General features: G+C 42.0%; 1 protein-coding gene across 3 annotated transcripts in view; it reads right to left on the reverse strand.

Annotated features, from left to right (window-relative positions):
- Positions 1-24,541, reverse strand: part of ptprfa (protein tyrosine phosphatase receptor type Fa) — a 364,603-nt gene that overhangs the window by 177,822 nt on the left and 162,240 nt on the right. The gene's annotated exons all lie outside the window — the stretch shown is intronic.

The raw sequence follows: 24,541 nt of genomic DNA on the forward strand, positions 1-24,541 counted from the left end.
ATCACCTCCTGTACGTATTATTCTGCTCAAGCTTTTTTCCTCTCTTTCTCTTCCCTTTTATCTGGCCCCTCTATGCTTTCTCCTCCCCATTCATCAAATCAAACTCTATTGCCATCCTTGTACTTCAAGATTGAAGTCTTTGAAATAACCCATAGCTTTCCCCCACACTTTTCTAGGTGCTCTCCAAAATGTTACCTCACATCCTAAGTATCAATTCAAATAATCTTTCCTCTTATTACCCCCATGGATTTGGTCAAGTAAACTCATTTTCCAATTCTATCTACAATTCATTTGCAAACAAGAGTTTTACCTCCAGGAAATCCTTTCTGCATTACCTCTTAATGGTCTTGCTTTGAATGAAATCTGGTAAATGGATGACAGCATTCGACCCTTTACTGAAATACTTACATACCTGGCTTGATAATAAATGTACCTTAAGCTACCAGCTCTTCGGCTGTTTCAGAATTTTTACTTAATTGTCAAAATGCTCAACTATCCCGTTTTCTTGAGGATTTGTACACACACACAAAAAAACAACTTCCAATCATCTTTGGTCCTTCAAGCTATAGAGTGCACACATTAATACATTCATAATACAGCGTTTAATTACTTGCAAAGCCAAAAACCTAGAACACATATTCTAACAGCATGTATACAACAGACTATTTGAAATACAGGAGACTAAGAATCAAGGTTGAAAAAGTGATTGCATCTTGAAATATCCAAATATTCAAAACATAATTAAATGCTGTTAATATCTTTAAGCCTGCATAAATAAGAGATTAGTATTGACTTGGGATTCTTATTGAGAAATAATTTCTTTTCATGTATGATTCTTGTAGATGCAGAGCAGCAACTTCTCATTTATTTCTTTCTGTACGAGTGAAAATGCACTGGGACTGCCTTCTTGAAAAGCTGCAATCTCCCTGCTGATAATATTCTTACATTGCTGTTGCATAGGGAGGTTCATAACGCGTACCATCAATGATGGAGGAACAATGAATGATATATTCCAGGTGGTTGTTTTCCTATGCCCTTTTGTATTTTTAGTGAATTGTCTTGCGGATTCGGAATTTACCTTTGTTGTTCTGTTGTGATGCTGTGATAGCCCAATCAAAAAACGTGTGCAGCACAATCTGTTCCAAATGATGGAGAAATTTCTTTTTCATTTTCCTTCTGCATTTTGTGTTGCTCTGCGTTTCCTGCATCTGCAGAATCTCTTCCGGTTTTTCATTTTCCACCTGTCTTTCATGTATCCACCATGGTCTATCTGGATGCAGTTTACTTTTCCTTAACTTATGTGGAAGAATGCCAGGATCCTTCTATATCAGACTTTTGTCTGAGTATCTCTTGGGGGCTTCTAGGAAGCTTTGTTTTCCAAAATTTCACAGAGGTATATTTGGATCTGGAGGAGCTTGCATAACTTTGGCAAAGCCCTCAATTCACAGTTTGATAAGGTAGTAATATTGCCAACAGGGGCTGCCAATGCACTGAAGGAAATTTGATGCACAACACTGTGATGTTCAGCAAAAAGTTTGCTGACCTGAAAGTTAACTCCATGAATTCAGTCTATCCTGCTGAATACTATCAGAATTTAGATTTATTTTGGATTTCCAGATTTTCATGCTCTTCTCCCCCCACCCCCCGCCCCAAACATTTTCAGTAATTGCAGAATTTTGTTTCTAGAGCAATGTGGATATTGAGTTTGTGTATAAACAAGTCAGCTACCACTGGAGCTGGTCCATATCAGCATACATACAGGTTACTGCACATTCAAGGACTCTCAGTGATATATGTATTGCTGGCCCTCAGCTTGTGTTTACAAACTCTGCATCATGTTGACCCCCTTATTTCAAGAACTTTGAATACTAATCCGCAGTCCAGAATCATTCTGAGATAGAACGGACATAGGTGATTTCTCACATTGCTGCTGCATAAGGTTGCTTTCAGAGTATTTCTGGCATCCTCATCATCAAGATGGAAAACAGTGACTAGTGTTTTCTAAGGGGGTTTGATCAGTTTCCAGAAACATTCCATCATTGTGTTTAGACCCTTCTGTAGTATGGTCTTGATATTATTAAGGTTGCCTGCTTCCACGACCAACAGTAGATCATTCTGTATGCAAATCTGTGCTACCATTGAGAGCCTTGTCTTTATGTAGACATTACAGAGCATTGGGGAGTCCTAGGCTGGACATCCTGCTCACTTAAGGAAGGTGAAGGCTCATAGCAAATCCTTGACGTGGCATTCCTGTTCTTAATGGGTTTGCTACGTCATGGCGCAACCAAGTGTCCCAGCAGTATAACTGAACAGGCAGCCTTGGCTGGTAGTCAGCCGAGGAGAAAGACAACTCTGATTCCAAACCCAGGTAGATGGGACTCGTTGGCTTTGCCAGGCAGTCTGTCTAAAAGGAAAACTCTGATACTTAACCTACAGCTTTACCGCCGCCGCAAACATCATAGCTCACGGTGCCATTGTGGAACATCCCCTGGCCTAAGAGTGGAATCGGTCCATGCGCACTGATCCTCACTATAAACCTACGCAGCACAGGCAGGACAAAGTCTTACATCAATGGAGAAGGGATGAAATGACAGGTGTTAGATGACACTGGAAGGCATAGTCTTAACTCTGCATGTTGGCGGCTCAGACCCATGAGTTATCCATCTGTTGACCTGAGGCAACAATAGCATTCATCAGTCCTCTGGGTGACCAAGCAACCCTCTTCAGGGATAGCTTTGCTTGCTCCAGATGGAGACTGATGTAGGTCCAAAAAAAAACAACAACAACAAACGGTTGTTCACCGTGGCCAATGGGCATCTCACTCAAGCAGTAAGATAAAGGAGATAAATCAAATAAGGCAACTTATCTCAAAATCGCGTGCTGGAATATACGCATATTGCGTATATCTACAGAAGGTGACCGACCCCAAAAGACGCTCTGCACTTGTGGCACAAGAAATAGCTGGGCTGAACATTGACATGGCTGCTATAAGCCAAGAAGATTTTGCAGATCAAGGACCTTTGATATAGCATGGTGCAGGCTACACTCTCTTCTGGTCAGGCATTAGCAGCAATGAAAACAGACTCTCAGGGGTGGGCTTCATGATCAAAAACACCACAGTCAATAAGCTTCAAAGCCTAACGGTCAGACACTCAGATCGACTTATGTCCCTGTGACTCCCACTGCAAGACAACCAATCTGTCACCCTTGTCTACGCCTCCACACTGCATACAGACCCTGCTGTCAGAGGCATTCTATGGGGAGCTGAAGTCCCGCCTATTGGAAACAACAAGGCATACAAGAGCATTGTCCTGGGCAATTTCAAAGCCAGGTCAGGTAGGAATCTCAAGGTATGGCCAGGAGTCTTAGTTCATCATGGTGTCAGAAACTGCAACAACAATGGGAAAATGCTCCTGGAGCTCTATATGGAATTAGGCCTGGTTATAACAAACACGCTGTGTCAACAGAAAGCTAGGTTTAAGACAACCTGGAGACACCTCCAATCCAAACACTAGCATCTCCTGGACTACTGCATCCTGGTGCACCACAAGGGTGCGTTGGATGTTCTACAAACCAGGGTCATGCCAAGCACAGACTGTTATATGGATCACAGATTGGTCAGGGCGACATCAGTCTGGCTATCAAGCCAGCAATAAGGAAAAGGGGACCAGGGTCGAAGAAACTCCAGGTGGATAAGCTCTTTGGCTGCCAAGATGAAAACCAGATCAAGCTGAGGGAGAAACTGGACAGCAAAGGCACCCCAAGTGCAGACCCTAAAACAGGAAAGAAATGTGAGTACCCGAAGACTGCCATCTAAGATTCAGCTGTCAAGGTAGTTGGGTATTCCTCAAGTAGTTACAAGGACGGGTTGATGAAAACGATGTTGAAATCTGGAACCTGCTCCAGAAGAAACGCTCCTCCCATCAAGTGTTGCCGTCTAGACCGACAACCAAGCAGCCTAGGCAGAATACAGAGCTGCATGCAGTACCATCCAAGCCAAACTGAGAAAGATGTAAAATGATTGGTGGACTGCCCTAGCAGAACGGACACAGTGCTATGCAGACACCAGCAATACTCAAGCCTTCTACGAATCACTGCACATATTGTATGGTCTAACTTGATAGACTCAAGCCCTTGTACGCTCATCTGACAGCTCCAGCCTGCTGACAGACAAGGAAGTCATCATGATACGATGGGCAGAGTACGACGAGAGCCTTTTCAGGGATAATCAAGTACAAGAAGCATCTATAGAAATGATCTCCAAGCATGATGTCAAGCTTAAGCTTGATGGCCCACCAATTCTGGATGAGGTCAAAGCCACTTCTCCAAGCTGAAATGCCATAAAGCTCAGTTATTGATGGGATCCCAGAGGAAGCATACAAAATGAGCAGAGACATTCTCCTGAGCGAACTCACAAACCTGTTCACACTCTGTTGGGAGAAAGGCTCACTCCCAAATTACCTGTGTGACACTGTAATTGTCTTCCTGTACAAGAACAAAGGGGAGAAATCGGATTGCTCAAACTACGGAGGCTTTACCCTGCTTTCCACCACTGGGAAGAACCTTGCCAGAATTCTCTTGGGCAGAATCATCCCTCCCATTGCTGAAAGCAACCTCACAGAGAGGCAACACGGATTCAGCGTGAACAGAGGCACATCTGACATGATCTTCATCCTGCACCGGATACAGAAGAAGTGACATGAACAGAACATGGGGCTGTATGGGGCATTCATTGACCTGATCAAGGCATTTGATACAGTCAGCCACGATGGTCTGTGGAAGACTGTCCCGAAGCTCGACTGTCCCCGAAAATTCCTCACCATCCCACAGCAGCTCCACAAAGGTCAAAGCAGTCAGGTTAAACACGACGACAACCTGTCGAACCCATTCCCCATCAGCACCGGCATGGAAAAAAAGGCTGTGTTTTGGCACCAACACTCTTTGCCCTCTTTTTCAGCATGATGCTATGGGAAGCAAGAGACATCACCTCGGAGAGCATCTACATTTGTCTTCGCATCTAAAGAAATATCTTCAACCTCTGCTGCCTTCTCATTTGAACAAAAACCATGCAAAAGCCCCATTGCCGAACTACTACATGCAGACTTTGGTGCTCTTCTCTCTCTCACACACACACACACACACACACACACACACAGGACACACTACAGGCTGCAGTCACTCAGTTCACCAAGGCTGCAAGGGCTTTCAGGTTAACAGTTATTCTGAAGAAAACAACAATCCTTCATCAGAAGCCTCTTTGTGGCGTTTACAACCCATCTTGGATCACCACTGACGACCACCCTTTCACCGCGCTTGAGCAGTTCATCTACTTGGGCAGCGTCATCTCCAAGGATGTTATGGTAGTAAGGAACTTTGACAATCGAATCACCTGAGCCAGCAGTGCCTCCAGAAACATGTGCGAAAGAGCCACCAGCTGTGTCTGTCCACAAAAATCCAGGTGTACAGGGCTGCTGTGGTCACAACACTGCTGTACGGCTCCAAAGCTTGGGTCTTGTACCACAAGTAAATCCAGTTGCTTGAACGCTTCTATCAACACAACCTCAACTCGATTATGGGTATCAGCTGGCAGGATTGTGTTTCCGACAATGAGGTCCTGGAGAAGGCTCAACTTCCAAGCAATAAAACCACTTTGCCGCTCAAGCAGCTCCACTGGTCAGGCCATATGCCTTGCATGAAAAACTCTGGGCTAGTGTGGCAGTACTCTACAGAGAACTCTCTCAGGACAAAAGAGATAGTAGTGACCCATGCAAGAGGTACAAAGACCAACTTAAGCAGCAGCTCTCTCAAGCAAATAGAGGTCGAGTGGCAGCAGTTGGCTTGTGACAAAGACCGCTGATCCACGGAGCAGCCAAGAATTTTGCGGAATCCAGAAGAGCCAATGGTGAAGAAAAAAGAAGATGCAGGAAGGTTCCTACTACCCAAGCGCCCACATCCCAAGAGTCCCCATGAAGCTACTGCTCCAGAGTCTGCAGATCCAGAATTGGCCTTGACAGTCACCAATGATCATGCCTTCACTCCTGAGGACTCTTCTCTCCTCCTGATCTTCACAAGCAAAGAACCAGCCACCTCATTCTCAAAGAGTTTTGGCGTCAATATTGAACCTACAATTGTCCATTATTAAGAAGCTTGGGGAACTTGCTCAGCCAGACATGGAAGTTACTGGTTACACATTATCTTCCACATTAGGCTTATAATTGCACAAATCACGTACGACTGTTGGGACAGATATTGATGTATATGTGAGTACCAAAACTTGATAACATCAGCCGTGCTTAAGCCAGAATCCTACTTGATCTTAGGCAGTTTCTGGCTTTAAAAAAGACCTAATTTTCTGGAATGATGCACTCCAGCAGTTTGTAGGTTGTGCACAGCCATGAAATTGGTCTACAGTATTCTGGTTTTTTGGTTTGTTCTGTTGAACAGATTTATGATTTTTAGCCATTATGGATGTTGTGACAGAATATGGTTCAAGGAACAAAAAAAGGTATGTATCTCTGATAAGCAACACACATAAAAGTTGCTGGTGAACGCAGCAGGCCAGGCAGCATCTATAGGAAGAGGTACAGTCGATGTTTTGGGCCGAGACCTTTCGTCAGGACTAACTGAAAGAAGAGATAGTAAGAGATTTGAAAGTGGGAGGGGGTGTGGGAGATCCAAAATGATAGGAGAAGACAGGAGGGGGAGGGATAGAGCCAAGAGCTGGACAGTTCATTGGCAAAAGGGATATGAGAGGATCATGGGACGGGAGGCCACGGGAGAAAGAGAGGAGGAGGGGGGGAGCCCAGAGGATAGGCAAGGAGTATAGTGAGAGGAACAGTGGGAGAAAAAGGAGAGAGAGGAAAAAGAATAAGGTCTCCCAGTCTGCGTCGGGTCTCACCAATGTACAGAAGGCCGCATCGGGAGCACCGGACGCAGTATATCACCCCAGCCGACTCACAGGTGAAGTGTCACCTCACCTGGAAGGACTGTCTGGGGCCCTGAATGGTGGTGAGGGAGGAAGTGTAAGGGCATGTGTAGCACTTGTTCCATTACAAGGATAAGTGCCGGGAGGGAGATGGGTGGGGAGGGGCAAATGGACAAGGGAGTCGCGTAGTGAGTGATCCCTGCTGAAAGCGGGGGGGGGGGGGTGGAGGGAAAGATGTGCTTAGTGGTGGGAGCCTGTTGGAGGTGGCAGAAGTTATGGAGAATAATATGTTGGACCCGGAGGCTGGTGGGGTGGTAGGTGAGGACAAGGGGAACCCTATTCCTAGTGGGGTGGCAGGAGGATAGGGTGAGAGCAGACGTGCATGAAATGGGAGGGATGCGTTTGAGAGCAGAGTTGATGGTGCAGGAAGGGAAGCCCCTTTCTTTAAAAAAAGGAGGACATCTCCCTCGTCCTGGAATGAAAAGCCTCATCCTGACAGCAGATGCGGCAGAGACGGAGGAATTGCGAGAAGGGGATGGCATTTTTGCAAGAGACAGGGTGAGAAAAGGAATAGTCCAAATAGCTGTGAGAGTCCGTGGGCTTATAGTAGACATCAGTAGATAAGCTGTCTCCAGAGATAGAGACAGAAAGATCTAGAAAGGGGAGGGAGGTGTTGGAAATGGACCAGGTAAACTTGAGGGCAGGGTGAAAGTTGGAGGCAAAGTTAATACAGTCAATGAGCTCAGCATGCATGCAGGAAGCAGCGCCAATGCAGTCATCGATGTAGCGAAGGAAAAGTGGGGGACAGATACCAGTGTAGGTTTGGAACATGGATTGTTCCACAAAGCCAACAAAAAGGCAGGCATAGCTGGGATCCATACAGGTGCCCACGGCTACACCTTTAGTTTGGAGGAAGTGGGAGGAGCGAAAGGAGAAATTATTAAGAGTAAGGAATTTACTACCATTCAGGGCCCCAGACAGTCCTTCCAGGTGAGGCGACACTTCACCTGTGAGTCGGCTGGGGTGATATACTGCATCCAGTGCTCCCGATGCGGCCTTCTATATATTGGCGAGACCTGACGCAGACTGGGAGACCGTTTCGCTGAACACCTACGCTCTGTCCACCAGAGAAAGCAGGATCTCCCAGTGGCCACACATTTTAATTCCACCACCCATTCCCATTCTGATATGTCTATCCACAGCCTCCTCTACTGTAAACATGAAGCCACACTCAGGTTGGAGGAACAACACCTTATATCCCATCTGGGTAGCCTCCAACCTGATGGCATGAACATTGACCTCAAACTTCCGTTAATGCCCCACCTCCCCCTCATACCCCATCAGTTATTTATTTTTTATATATATATATATATATATATATTTATTCTTTTTCTCTCTCTCCTTTTTCTCCCTTTGTCCCTCTCACTATACTCTTTGCCCATCCTCTGGGCTCCCCCCCCCCCTTTCTCCTTAGGCCTCCCGTCCCATGATCCTCTCATATCCCTTTTGTCAATGAACTGTCCAGCTCTTGGCTCCATCCCTCCCCCTCCTGTCTTCTCCTATCATTTCGGATCTCCCCCTCCCCCTTTCAAATCTCTTGCTAGCTCTTCTTTCAGTTAGTCCTGTCAAATGGTCTCAGCCCGAAACATCGACTGTACCTCTTCCTATAGATGCTGCCTGGCCTGCTGTGTTCACCAGCAACTTTTAACGTGTGTTGCTTGAAATTCCAGCATCTCTGGATTTCCTTGTGTTTATGTATCTCTGATTACAGATTTCTGAATCAGATATCTAAATGGTCCATTAACTTCACTTTCGCACTATTTATTTATTTATCCATCTTTCATCATGCTTTCAGAAAAAAATGGTGGAACAGTATGTTTTATTCGGAAGTCTTACTGCTAATTATAGTTACTGACATCTATTGTATTGAATGTTACAAAGCCAATTATATTGAAAAAATGCAAATGAGTTATTGAATATAGATGCAATTCAACCACAATTCAAAAATCAAGATATCAAATATTCAGCTGTATTGTAGCTAAATCCAATGTTCCCATTATATCAGAACCATTAAATGAGAAAACCTGGAAACTAAGCAATATTCAGTCAAGAATTTCTATGATATATTACAGCAGACTATCATTTGAGTTACTGTGACTACCTTTGCACAAGTCTTTTATACCAGTGTGTGCGTCTCAATGTTGATCAATAGATGAAACTATGTGGGATATACACACACATACACAAAAACAGAATTTCATGACATATTCGAGTGATGATAAACCTGATTTTGATATGGGACTCTATTGTTAACTGAGAGTGGGAAGGGGGCAGGGAGAGCGGAATGATGGTTTGGAAAAGGGGAAGGGGGAGGGGAGCGAGCAGGAAACACCAGAGAGACATTCTGTAATGATCAATAAATCAATTGTCCGGAATCAAATAACTCCTTTGCTGCCACCTGTCCCACACCCCTCCAGTGGTGCTCGAGCCTCACCACTCCCAACATCCTTCTCTCCCGCCAGATTTACAAACTCGCTCTCTGCTCCACATTGACAAATACACTTAGGCACCCTAGCTCAATATTATATTATTTTACACACACACAATTGCATGACAGGTTGGGAATAAATTCCCTGTATTAAAATCCACCTGCAATTAGGGTTGGCAGATGCTCAGTTATCTTTTAATCTAATTAATTCTGACTTATTTGTATTTTAGTCTGACCAGAAGAAGGTGCCTCATTTTTAGAAGTCCCTCTAGTGTTTGATTATGAAACTACTCAGTTTCCATGCTCAAGTGAGCAGCAAAGCACGAAAAGAAAGTAGAAAACACTATGTTTTGATATACATGTGCCAAATAAAGTTCATCTTTATTATTTTAATCTAATACACTCTCTGAAATGGCAATAAAGAATTTAAGACAAGGAAGGGGAGAACTAGTAGTCGTCTCGAGTGAAGTGAGATAGGAGGTAGAAACTGGCAAGAGGAGGATACTGCAAAGATACAGCCACTGGTAGTTGAGCAAAAAGCCAAGAAATGGCATCCAAGCTGAACAGAAATAAGGAAAATTCCCTGGATCACAGAGAAACAACCACGCTATATCTGTTCAACACTCACAACACGCTGGAGGAATTCAGCAGGTCGGGCAGCATCAGTGGAAAAGATCGATCGATGTTTCGGGCCGGAACCCTTCGTCAGGACTACGCTATATCTATTAGTTGGAGAAAGTCAGGAAGTTAAAGCAAAAGTAATTCAAAAAGAGAATTTGCTCAAGCAATCAGGGAAGGGTGGCAGATGGAGCTTTTGCTGAAGAAGTAGTGAAAGGCTTTCAGGTATGGGATGGAGGTATAGAAGGATTGGATGTGGTAAGACAGTTGCAGACAAGAAATTCAAAATGAGTACTGTGTGACTGGGAACAGACAGTAAAAGGAGAGAATGAAAACAGGAAAGGTAGGAAAAACTGTTGTGAAGAGCAGAATATGCTGAAACATTGGATCAATCAGGTAGGTTTGCTTGTGGATCTTGGAGAAGAGGAATAGTTGCTTGTGATGTGTTGAATGAACTATGAGATTGTAGGCTATGGAGAGAAGAACCCCAAAAGAAATCAACTCATGGATTATCTGGGAAAGAAAAATATCCTGCACTAAGGTCATGGCCGATGGAGTTAAAAGATAGCAGTAAAATCTGAAAACAACAACAGCACTACCCTCATCAGATTTAATAGCATTTCTGGGGCTGATGCTTAGTAAAGTGAATGCTGCCCGTTGAGAGTGGTTGAAAAATTAAGTGGTAAATTTAAAGTGTCGATGTCATGCTGTTTGCAATGAAGAGACCTAGAGAAGATAAGGGATGGGGGCGGGGGGGCACAGGCAAAGCAAAAATTCTGCAGATAGGATGAGGTGTTATGTTATATGAAGACTTCAGACCAAATGAGCATGAATACGAAGGCGAGATATGGAGAGGTCGGGCTTGGAATTCATTGAGATGAGAAGTGGAGTGAACCTCACAGATCAAACGTGCACCATTTGAGAAGCAGTTACTATCTTAAGGATATTTACTTAACCAAAACTGGATCTGAAATGTGAAGGGTGGAGTTCCAGTTGGAATCCATGCAGAATAAGAGAGGGCCAGAGACATTCATTGAGGAAAGAATTGTTGCTGTGAAAACAAGCTTTGGTCAAGGGGTAAAAAGAAACCAAAAGGAGGTGAACCATTAAAACCTAATGTTATGGCCAGCAGCTGAATTCAAAATGTAAAAACTCTTTTACGTTGCTATATGTAGTTAAGTTTTCCTTTGCTGTTTGGATGATAACCACTCATAACTTTCTTCAATATGTTAAAAAACTATTTCAAGACAATATCTTATTTCTTGCTCAATCTCAAATGACATGACAACCATGAATCAATTCTTAAGGGCTTATGGGTAGAAAAATAGCCCTTGAGACCTGATTTCTAATTTGGTCATGAGTATTATAGCGCAATACAAATACAAGACTGCCCGGTTATGAACAACTGACTGGACCTGACTGTATAAATAAATAGATGTGCAAAATTTTGACTATATGAAGTTTTTGAACAAGTTAAACTTCCCTAAATTTATAACAGAACTTCATAGGTGAAGGTGAATCAAGTGATTTGGAGTTAGCCAGTGCAGTTAGAGGCCAACTGTGCAGCTATATGCTGCTGAGGCAAAGACTATATATTCAACGGTTTTAGTGGTTTGAGCCACTGTGGTAGCTTTTTGAGATCTACAAGGGAATAGATTTGCCATTTGCGGTCGGGTTACTGGCAGTTATTTTTGGGATTGAGCTGGATGATTCCATGGGTATTTTGAGAGACCAGTAAAATGTATGAGAATGTACTTGTTGGCTGTTGCAGGCATATTCTGCCAGGCGGAAATGTGACTTCTCTCTTCAGCCACTCCTCACCACCCCATCCCCTTTTACCCTTCAACCAAGCCAAGCAGAGCTGATACCACTGAGTAGGCTCACTTTACATTTCACATCACATTTCAAGTTTAATTGTCAGTCAACCATACATGAGTACCTATGAACACAGCCAAACAAAATAGTGTTATTCTGAGGCCAAGGTGGAAAACACAGTACAACAGTCACACATAGCACAAGGGACATATAATATAGCAAGATATCAGTAAAATCCAGTACACACAAAAAAAATCCAAGACCCAGAGTCCATGAATTTTGCAGAAATCTGCCATCAGCCACAATACAGGTTGTCTTCTGCCAAGCAATCACTGGGGGGCAGTACAGACTCCAGCTTGGATGCCACGCAACACTGTCTCCAGTGGAGCATGCCAACTCTGACACACCTCTCTTGCTGGCGGCTGCAAACAGGCAACGAGTCAAGGTCTAGTCCTCGCTGCAACCGAGATCACACAGCTCCCCCGTCGTCCGCCAATAAATTGGTGAATCGGACTTGCAGCATTCCACATCAACAACGTCCAACAGGGTCTTGTGATCACAAGAAAACTGACTAAGATGGTCACTCACTGTTAAAGACTACACACCTCCTTCGCGAACCGACTCCCTGATGCCTCTCTGATACAGGTAGCAACATGATCCGTACAAGGTCCAGATCCTTCACTTTATCTGCCAATGATTAACTTAGAGCTAGGGTAGACCCGCAGAACTTCAAGTTATTTATCCAGCAAGGTCTTGTGATTGGTGAAGAAAAACAAGTTTACAAAGGTTGACCCCATAGAAGTCGCAGTGATCGAACATGCCACCATCTTACCAGAAACATTGCTGAATTATTGACAGTCAGTGATGCTGGCCGTTGACCATTCTTCCTACTCCTTTTGCTACCCCATCACACCCATTTCTGTGATCTTATGCCACTACTTTGGTTTATTTCTAACTTCAGGTAATTAACAGTTCTCAGGAACAGAAACCTTTCACAACCCATGGACTGCCTGTACTTCAACATGTAAGGGAATATTTTACACTTGTTTAAGACAGAAACTGTATCTATTGGGCTCAATACTGAATTGTACAACTTCAGGTAAAATGCTTTATATTTCTGCTTTTCTCTCAAGTTTTTTTCCTTTCCATTAGTACATATGCTACTGACAGGTATTTGACATCTTTCCACATTCCTCTGTTGTACTCTCATTCATTAAATGCCCTCCTATCACTACTCTTACTCTATTTTTCTTCTCTCCCCAACTGGCCATTCAACCATTGATTTGATTGTACCTACAAATTGTCCCCCTAGGAAAGCTGGCCTTATTTTATTAATAGACAGGGATCTGCTGGGTTACAAATTACCTAACCTGGGAAACCCAACTTTACATAACTCTCCCACACATTTTTAAAAGTGTTTTTGAAGCTAGTAATAAAAAGAGTTTCCGAGCACTCATTAATGATTTCATACAGTATATATTCCATATTCTCCCCAATAAATTAAGTTGGGAATAACTAATGAGCAAATTCTTATAGCACTGTGTAATTTTTGTTCGTTCAATTATCGCTCTGTTTAGGAATATTAGTACAAGCAGAATCATCCCAAAATGAGAATAAGAGGGAAATAGTTAATCTCGGATTGTTTATGTATAACATTCTGACTGTATAATAATGACTGCACTCTGGATCCACAGTACCAATGTACTTCACTACCAGAGTACATACCAAATTATTTTTCAGTTCCCCCTTGTTACATATTTCATGATCTTCAAATGCATTTTTTTTTAAACCTGTGCCTCTGGGCACCTTTCCCAATTCCACTCTTCTTGGGTCTGGCCTGGAATGACATTTTATGTTGAAATACAATTCTATGTAAAAAGATGTCTGGTTTTAGCACGAACCAAAGCCAAGTCTATAAATCTTACGAAGTCAGAAAAATTGCTAAAAGGTATTTTTTAAAATAATCTATTTAACCTGACCCAATTACCTCAGATCACATCCCAAAGCTATTGCTGTCATCAACTATAAAGACAGTCTTCACTCACTACTTCAACAATAATGAGGAAAAATAAGATTTTATTAGCCCATTTTCCTCATTTCCTATCTCCACCCTTTTTTCTCCCTGAACAGCAATCTACTAAACTGTTTGAACTCAAAATAATTAAGTAATGCCAATAGTAATTTGGCATTGTTTTGGTTGAGCATAAATCACAACTGTTGCTTGGAACTCTGGACTTCTTGACCCTAAGACAAAAGGAATTATCACTAGCTGTCTTTGTTTCAAGTAGATAATGAATATAGTTAATAATGAGCATTCAGCCACACTTTAGATGGAGATACCACAACATATCTCTTATCTAGAAGTGAGTTGTAAAAAAGCAAACATTCATGCTAATAACAAATTTTATAGAAGATACGTGAATAGCATTTCTTCCTCTTCCTCTATTGCCCATTATATGAAAATACACTAAAAATCTGTAGACTGAAGCAATATTGCCATCCTCCGCTACAAAGGGTAGTAACTCAAAGATGTCTATTTAACTAGTACATTTCCTCCCAGCCTAACACCTGATTAGATAAGTATACAGAAAAGAACACAAATGAAAAAGGACATTTTCCTTCTCCATATCAAAATTTATCTATGTCATTCCAGTACCAAGAAATCTTACTCTCCAGATTTTAAATCTGTGGCAACACCATCCGATGGAAATGTCCCAAGAAACAAGAAGTTTTAAAGGGATGAGGAGGAAGAGCAGGTGGTGGACAGACAAATACATGACAGATGTGAAAAAAAGAGGTAATCCAGTTTGGGAGATAAAAATTTTTTTAAAAGCTTGATCTTTTATTTCTAAATGATGAGCGGTTTAAAAGTTTTACATTTAGAAAGACTTGGTTGTCTATCCACGGCCTCCTCTACTGTAAAGATGAAGCCACACTCAGGTTGGAGGAACAACACCTTATATTCCGTCTGGGTAGCCTCCAACCTGATGGCATGAACATTGACTTCTCTAACTTCCGCGAGGCCCCACCTCCCCCTCGTACCCCATCTGTTACTCATTTTTATGCACACATTCTTTCTCTCACTCTCCTTTTTCTCCCTCTGTCCCTCTGAATATACCTCTTGCCCATCCTCTGGGTCACCACCCCCCCGTCTTTCTTCCCGGACCTCCTGTCCCATGATCCTCTCGTATCCCCTTTTGCCTATCACCTGTCCAGCTCTCGGCTCTATCCCTCCCCCTCCTGTCTTCTCCTATCATTTTGCATCTCCCCCTCCCCCTCCAGCTTTCAAATCCCTTACTCACTCTTCCTTCAGTTAGTCCTGACGAAGGGTCTCGGCCTGAAACGTCGACGGCGCCTCTTCCTATAGATGCTGCTTGGCCTGCTGCGTTCACCAGCAACTTTGATGTGTGTTGCAAGAAAAAAAATGTCGTCTTTGATTGCAATTTGTTTTATCAGACCCCTACGCACTGACTGGAATATAGAATCACAAGAAGTTTCAATGCATTTAGAATGCAATGATGTCTTTTTTTGTAGTAGGTCATCTGTAGCATTTGCCATTAATTAAATGTGTTTTTCTGTGTTTCAACTCAGAATGGCTTTGGTCACTAAAATGCTGAAAGTTTAAGGTGATAATAGCACAGCAAGAAAAGAAAATAGCATCTGGGACCAAAGGGACCTGGACAACTAACAGGAAATCTCTTTAATCAATAAGATTTAACATTGGGAATAAACACTGGAAGGATCAAGGTGAAGAAAATGAGAGTAGGTGAATTCAATATAAATCAACTACAGAGTTCTGACAAGAGGAGAAAAACAGATAATTATAAACACAACATTTCAAAAAGCAGTTGTAAAATACAAAGTTTGAAATAAGAATTCAAAGTTATTAATTTTTAATGTCAGAGGGGTTGATTGCCAGACATTAGCACTTATGACTTACTGCAGTACAGTGAGTTTAATGGGCAATGGTCAATAAAGCACTGAGCTCTTTGAAAGCTGAAAGCTAAGATGCATTGGATTTATTCAACCAGCACTTCCCATATCCACAAGCTCTACCAGCAAGAAGGACAAAGAGAGTGCATACATGGGAAGATCACTGACTACAGATTTCCTTCCAAGTCACGCAGCATCATGGCTTGGAAAAACAGTACATCATCCACACATCAATATCACAGGGTTTAAATCATGAAACATTTTTCACAACAGCCCTGTTTGAAAATCTCCAGAGGACTGCAGTGGTTCGGAGGAAGTTTAAATGGTAAATGGGAATGGGGAATAAATGCTGTTCTTTTGAGCTCCTTAAAATGAATGAATAGAAGTCCCACTCTATTGCACTCTTGCTCACAATTAACAAATAAGGAATGAGTATTCTGGATACATCTGTTTGACCTGCAAAGCATTAACCAATTATTTTTGTGCTCAGGTCTGTAATTCATTTCATGAAAAGAAATCTTAAGGTATGAATATATATTTCTCATCTAGGAAAAGCAATAATCACTGAGGTCCGTAAGTGAACAGTACAAACTATTACCTTATTCTATAAGCGGGATCGACATGCTGATATACATAGTAAATTGTCAATCTAATGAACAGTGTGCTTGAAAATAACCACAAGCGGGCAGCAGAATCCTCTTAATCTCTGTACATCATTCAAAAGATCAGGAAGCCTCTAAAAGGGATGAGGATTGATGTGTGAATGAGAAGAGATGCAACTATGCCAACCTCTTGAAAAAAAACAAATTGAAATACAAAGCAGCATTGCTGCACCAGTGACCATTGAAGAAAGAGACAGTGTTCAGCCCTTCAAAGAAAATGAAAGGGGTAACTGACAGCAGGATCAGAATCAGGTTTAGTATCACTGGCATTTACTCAGTGACTACTTTATTAGGTAAGGAGTGGAACACGGAGTAGCCTTTAGCTGCTGTAGCTCAACCACTTCAACGTGTTGTTCATTCCAAGATGTGCTTCTGCACACCCTGTTGTAATGTGCGGCTATTTGAGTTACCATCACCTTCCAGTCAGCTTGAATCAGTCTGGCCATTCTCCTCTGACCTCTGTCATTAATAAGGCATTTTTGCCCACAGAACTGCACTCACTCACTTGATTTTTTTTTAGCATCATTTTCTGTAAAAACTAGAGACTGGAAATAACTCAGAAAATGTGTAACTTGGGTAGTTGACGGTTGGATTGAGTTGTTCTCTGATCTTGGCAATCCATTTGCAAACGCTTTGTCACCGTATGAGGAGACTGATTGCTTGTGTGGCAAATTTTTTCTGCAAAACAACTCTGTAACAATCATGTTGATCTCGATCCCATTTGTAAGCCAATGTGGACAAAATTCCAGACAATGCACAGAATTCACCATGCAACCAATCAGCAGTGAGACCCCCTCCCTACATCACAATTGACGTTCCATAATGACGACCAATCAACTGATTGATATGTGTATAAAAGCCAGGCATTCAGAGAACACACCACAAATGCAAAGCACAATGATGATGCCGAACCATTTGCAAATGGATTGCAAAGACTGGAGACCAACTCAACCCAGTCACTTTAGAGACTGTTGTGCATGAAAAGCCCAGTGGGTCAGCAGATTCTGAAATACTCAAAGCACCCCCTCTGGCACCAACAATCATTTCATAGTCAGCCACTTAGATTTCTTCCACATTCTGATGTTTTTTCCTAGATAATAACTGAATCTCTTGTCTATGTCTGCATGCTTTGTGCATCGAGATGCTGCCATATGATTGGCTGATTAGTTATTTGCATTAATGAGCAAGTGTACAGGTGTACCTAAAAAAGAGGCCACTGATTGAATAGCTGCCGGCGTGCCTTCTTTGTAATTGCATCAATATGCTGGGCCCATGATAGATCTTCAGAGATGTTGACACCCAGTAACTTGTAAATGCTCACGCTTTCCACTACTCGCCCCTTGATGAGGACTGCTGCATGTTTCCTCTACTTTCTCTTCCTGTTCTTACTAGCGTTGACTGCAGGGTTGTTGTTGCAACACCACTTTATCAGCTGATCTATGTATCTCACCTCTCTATGCCTCCTTGTCACCATCTAAGATTCTGCTGACAACAGTTGTACGATTCACAACTTTATAGATGGCATTTGTGCTGTGGCTAGCCACACTGTCATGAGTGTAGAGAAATTAGTGCAGCAGACTCAGCATGGGTCCTTGAGGTGCACTTGTGTTGATTGTCAGCAAGAAGATGATGTTGTTTCAGATCCTGCTGACTGTGGTATCTCAATGAGGAAGTCATGAATCCAGTTGCAGAATGACTACAGAGGCCCTGGTTTTGAAGCTTATTGATGAATGCTGAGAGGATGATGGTGTTGAATGCTGAGCTGTAATCAATAAATAGCAGCCTGACATAGGCATTGCTATTGCCCAGGTGATTCAAAGCTGAATGGAAGGCCAATGAGATTGTATCTGCTGTAGACCTATTGTGGCAATAGGCAAACTGCAATGGGACCAGGTCCTTATTTAGGCAGGAGTTAATTCTAACCAAGATCAACCTCTCAAAGCACTTCATCATAGTAGAAATGAGTGCAACAGTCACTGAGGTAGCTAATCCTGCTCTTCTTGGACACTTCTGTGATTATCATTCTTTTGAAGCAGGTGGGAACCTCTGACTGTAGCAGTGAGAGATTGAAGATGCTCTTGAATTGAACACTCAGCCAATTGGCTGGCACAGGTTTTCAGTGCCCTACCTGGTATACCATCAGGGCCTGATGCCCTGCAACAGGTTGCACATTATCTCCCTTATACAAAAGCTAACTGATCACAGATGACATCATCAACACCATTGCAGCCCATCAAGTGACAAAATACAGTGGTTTTACTATTTTGAGGTCAGCTATCTCCATGAATGATCAAAGGTAAAATTCTATTTGCCTACAATACAGAAGAACAGAAAAACCTTTCCTCAAAGGTGCACAGTTGGACTCAATAGTCATTAAGAATGCATGACTCACAACTGCCATAAGCTGTATCTCAATGGATGTGTTTTGCAGCCATGATTCTCTTAAGTTTTTCCCTAATGTTTTATCAAATTGTTCCAGAACGACTGGTTGTCACATTACTGAGACCCATTACATAATCACAGCTGTGTTTTACCCTTCTTGGATTACTTGTGTTTTCCGATTACAGCCATTCAGTATGTACTTTAGTTCCCACTCAGAATTAATCGCAAGCAAAAAAGAAAAGCAATAGAAGACTGAAGGTTCATTCAAAGCCCCAATCATCTGGAATTCTTCTTAGCCATCTTGGGTTCACTCCCAGTTTTAATGAAGGGTATGCCAAACATTTCATCATCAAAGACACCCACCACCCAGGCTATGCTCTCTTCTCTTCATCTACCATCAGGCAGGAGGTTCCAGACCACAGGGCTCAAGAACAGCATTATCCTACAGTCATAAGTCTTCTGAACACACTGCAACTCTGAACTGATTCTACGATCTATGGACTCACTTTTTACAACTGATGTTCTCAGTATTACTTCTTTATTTACACAGTTTGTCAGTCTTTGTTATGTATGATTTTTCATAGATTCTATTAGGTTTCTTTATTTTTCCAGTAAATGCCTGCAAGAAAATGAATCTCAAGATAGTGTATGGTAACATATGTACTTTGGCAATAAATTTATTTTGAAATTTGAATTCAAACGCTACTCTCTGCCTCCTATCAAAGTCAATTTACAAAATCCAATTTACCGATGCTCTTTGATAAATGAACCTTGCTAAAATCCATGTAATCTATGTCTACCAATCTGCCTTAACTAATTTTTCTTAGCTACCTCGTCATAAAAAATTCAAATCCTGTTTGTGGGAAGGACTGCCCCTGCACAAAATCATACTGACTCCTCCCAATAGGAGTGTTTTCCTGCTGAGTATTGCTTGAATGATGCAGGATCTTTGCCCAAAATGCTGACCACTTCTCTGTCTCCCACAGATGCTGCTTTACCACCCGAGTTCCTCTGCCAGCACCAACATTTTCTTGTGTCTTGGTTGAAAGAAATTTGTTTAATTGCTGTTGTAGATCATGCACAACAGGATTAACTACAAAAGAAGCTGCAAAAAAGATAAACAGGTTTCTATAGAAGGAATGGCAGCTGGGAACTGGAAACAGGGTATAGGGATGCTTTTGATAAGGGTAGAATTTGAAACAGCATAAACCCATTCAAATTTTTTTTGTCACAGTTTATCATATAGATGTAAATTTCTGCAATGTCATAAACAATAGTGGTGGTGGCACTTGCACGCCAACGAAGAATGGGAGACATACTTGCGGTCTCGCGTTATACCACAGAACCACATTGCATGACTAGTTACACAGTAAGTGCATGAATAAGCAGAAGATTTCATGATCTAGATGCAAGACTAATTATTCATTGGCTTGTCTGGACAAGTAACTTGTATTACCTCATTTTAAATGAGCAAGTCTTGCACAGCAGCCTGCAGGTAACCTCCAAATATATAATTCAGACAATGTAAAATGAGAAACTTTGATACTCCACGTGTAGGAGTGAGCTTATACAATGGGTTGATAATGTATTTGAATGATGAAAAATTGTTAGCACCTTGTTTGTCATTTGGATCTAGTCTAAATTTATTTATTTATTTTTTTAAGCATGTCACACCAGACAGTCAGCCATTTTTGTTTGGCATGCGGTGTCAGGGTTAGTCTCCTTTCGGATTAACCGGGTCACGGTATGAACGTTCCTGACTCAGCCCTTTTTTTTACAAGGCTGAGTGGCTAGCTCAACGCTCCACCCGGTACAGATGGAAAGCGTGCACGGGGGGGGGAGGGGGGGATGGCCCGACTTGCATTCAAACTCGGGAGCCTTCGCTCCAGAGTCTGGCACTGATGCCATTGTGCCACCAGCTTGCCTTAGTCTAAATTAAAGATCATCATACTTTGCTTCATGTGTTTGATACCAAACTCATAAGAACAAAAGAGGTATGTAGCAAAAGAGTAGGGTGTGTGCATGATGCAGCTTCAACTCCACTACATAACAATTCACTCAGTGATCAAAATATTTAGTGGATATAAAACTGTATTGCTGTTAAAATGAACATAAACAATCTTTAAACATTCAATGCTCTGAATCATGAAATTGTGGTTCCAAGCTCTATTAGTTGATCCTGACCAAATACTAACTGGTGGGAATTAATTACCCTGGACTTGTAGCAAAGAGTCCAATATTCCACAGCACCCTACTCCTCAACCTGGCAGCAACTGCATAAACACATCTATTCAGTTTGCAACACTTGTTAGCAGGACCTTAAGCATGCAAATATCAATCACTCAGCAGATACAGACATCATTTGTCAGCATATAATAGTTGGAGGTTCCTGGTTTCAATGTAACTGTATTCCAGCATGAAAGCAAAAACTTCACAACAGGATTAAATGTAGGATCTGTACAAAGAGGCCAGCAGGAGGTGGGAAAAAAAGGATACCTATTTTATGAATCATGCAAAATGTTCTTAGCTTTTGCGATCACTACTGCAGTAAACATTGCATAATTCACAGAAGTACAGCATCCTGTATATTGTTAAAATGAGTAAAGACAACAGGTATGCAAATTTCATTAAAGTCATAAACACAAGAGATTCTGCAGATACTTAAAATCCAGAGCAACACATACAAAATGCTGAGGAACTCAACATGACAGGCAACATCTATGAAAGGGAATAAACAGTCAACGATTCAGGCTGAGACTCTTCATCAGGACTGGGAAGGAAGGGGGAAAAGAAGCCAGAATAAGAAGGTGGGGGAGGGGTAGGTTCAATCTGGCAGGTGATGGGTAAAGCCAAGTGAGGAGGAAGGTGGAAGGTGGGTAGGTTGGGGAGGGGGATTTTCATTAAAGTTGTTGGCGTGTAATGCACTTTTTTTTGAAGCATCTACTGACAGGCAGTCATCCATCTCTCAATAAAACTAAAACACAGATTTTGAATAGAAATGTATTAAAAGATGGGAAAGTTTCTGCTGTCGTGAAACAAGGATGTCTGCAGAAATATCAACTCACATAACATTCCTGTATTTAATACTCAAAGCATAGATGTCCAAACAGTAGATGGTCCAGCAATTTAGGTAGTGTCATCACTATGCTTTACAATATCTTAATGACAACCCCAAATATTTAGTTTCTATAGGTTAGTAACCAGAGATTACAACGAATTTATTTGTGGTACGTTTCACTAAATGGTTTAGAAACACAGATGAAGATTTAAATGCTCCTGCACTATTATACAGTGCTTTCTGCATGCCATTAAGGGAGCAAATCTGCGCACAGACCTCCAGGTATATATATATATATATCCTCACCAGTACTCTGAACAATTGTAACAATATTTTCCATATTTTTAAACTCCAACCCTTTTCCAATAAAAGCCAATGTTCCCACAGACAATGACTGAGACTGAATGTGAAACCCCTCCTCCCACCCCCCCAACCAGCTCATGAAGTCCCGGGATCGGAGGTCCACGGAAGTCTGAATATCAAGGCCCAAAAGGTCAAAGTTCTGTGATCATTGAGTTCTGGGGTTAATACCTAGAGGTCCGCATAGTTGAATCAAGAAGTCGAAGACTAAAGTAACTGAATCTGGAGTTTGAGGCCCAAAGGTTGAACTCAGTCAACTCATCTTGGTCAGAGGTCTGCAAGTCTGGCCAGGGACTGGGGGTTAGACATCTGCAAGTCTGAGAGTTCAGGGCCGAGGACTGGAGGTCAGAGGCCCAAAAGTGGCCTACCCTGGGTGGGGGTAAGAATAGGATGACATGGCTGAGGACCTGCTGCAGGGTGCAGGGTTTCAGATTTCTTTATCATTGGGATCTCCTCTGGGGAAGGTATGACTGTACAAAACAAACATATTATATCTGAATCCAAGCAGGACCAATATCTAGGTTTGTTAGAGCTGTTGGGGAGGATATAAACTAATCTGGCAAGAGGATGAGAATCAGAGTGATAGAGCTGAGGATGGAGCAGCTGGTATCCACCTAAATGCAGTGTGCAGTAAGACTGCCAGGAAGGACAAGCAGGCAATAGGGCAAATTTGCAATCAGTGGGACAAGTTGGAAAATCAAAAAGGGTGACAAATAAAAGACTGAAGATGTTAGATTAGAATACAGTATAGAGAACAAGGAAGGTGATCTTGTAGCGCAATTAGATTGGTAAGCATGATGTTGTGGGCATCACTGAGTTGTGGCTGAAAGAAGATCATAATATGGAGCTTAACATCCAAGGATACACATTGTTATCAAAAGGACAGGCAGGTAGGCAGAGGGGGTGAGTGGCTCTGTTGGTAAAAAACTGAAATCAAATCCTAGAAAAAGTTGACATAGCTTGGGAAGATGTAGCATCATTGTGGATAGAATTAAGAAACTGCAGGATAAAAAAAAACGCTGAATGGAGTTAAATACAGGCCTCCGAACAGTATGATGATGTGGGCAACAAATTACAATGGAAGATAGAAAATGTATGTCAAAATCAAGTTAGTGTTGGATACAAAGAGAGTTAATTTGTAAAACGCCAATGAGATGGGCTTTTAAGAGTAACTTGTGGTTGGGCACACTAGGGGAAAGGTGATTCTGGTTAGGGTGTTGTGTAATGAACTGGATTTGATTAAAGAGCTTAAGGTAAAGGAACCCAATGGAGACAGTGGTCATAATATGACAGACTTCACCCTGCAATCTGTGAGGAAGAAGCTAAAGTCAGATATATCAGTATTACAGTAGAGTAAAGGGAATTAAAGAGGCTTGAGAGAGGAGCAGCCTAAAGTTGATTGGAATGGGACACTAGCAGGGGTGATGGCAGAACAGCAATGGCTGGCGATTCTGGGAGCAATTTGGAAGGCGGAGAATAGATAGACCCCAAAGTAGTAGTATTCTAAAGGTTGGATAACACAACCACGTTTGACAAACAAAGTCAAAAACAATATAAAAGCAAAAGAGAGGACATACAATAGAGGAAAAATTTGTGGAAAGTTAGAGGGAAGTTTCTAAAGATAACAGAAGACAACTAAAAAGCCACAAGAAGAGAAAAGATTAAATATGAAGGTAAGCTTGCCAATAATATGAAAGGGGATACAAAGATTTTTTAGATCTATTAACAGTAAAAAGGAGGAGAGAGTAGATATAAAACTGCCGGAAATTGATACTGGAGAGGTAGTAACGGAGGACACAGAAACGTGGATGAACAGAATAACTACATTGAATCTGTCTTCCCTGTGGAAAACACTAGCAATATGCCTGAAGTTCGAGAGTGTAAAGGGGCAGAAGAGAGTGCAAATTGACATTACTAGGGAGAAGGTACTTGGGAAGCTGAAAGGTCTGAAGGTAGGTAAGTCACCTGGATCAAATGGACTACATACCAGGGTTGTGAAAGAGATAGCTAAGAGATTGTGGCGACATTAGTAATGATCTGTCAAGAATCAATAAATTCTGCCAAGGTTCTGGAGGACTAGAAAATTGCAAATGTGACACCACTCTTCAAGAAGGGAGAGAGGCAGAAGAAAGAAAATTTTAGGCCAGTTAGCTTGACCTCAGTGGTTGGGAAGATGTTAGAATCAATTGTTACTGAAACCACATGATAAAATAGGCTAAAGTCAGCATGGTTTCCTTAAGGAAAAATCTTGCCTGACAAATCTGCTGGGAATTCTTTAATGAAATAACAAGCAGGGTAGT

The sequence above is a fragment of the Mobula hypostoma genome, chromosome 12 (assembly GCF_963921235.1).
Source record: "Mobula hypostoma chromosome 12, sMobHyp1.1, whole genome shotgun sequence".
Taxonomy (NCBI): Eukaryota; Metazoa; Chordata; class Chondrichthyes; order Myliobatiformes; family Myliobatidae; genus Mobula; species Mobula hypostoma.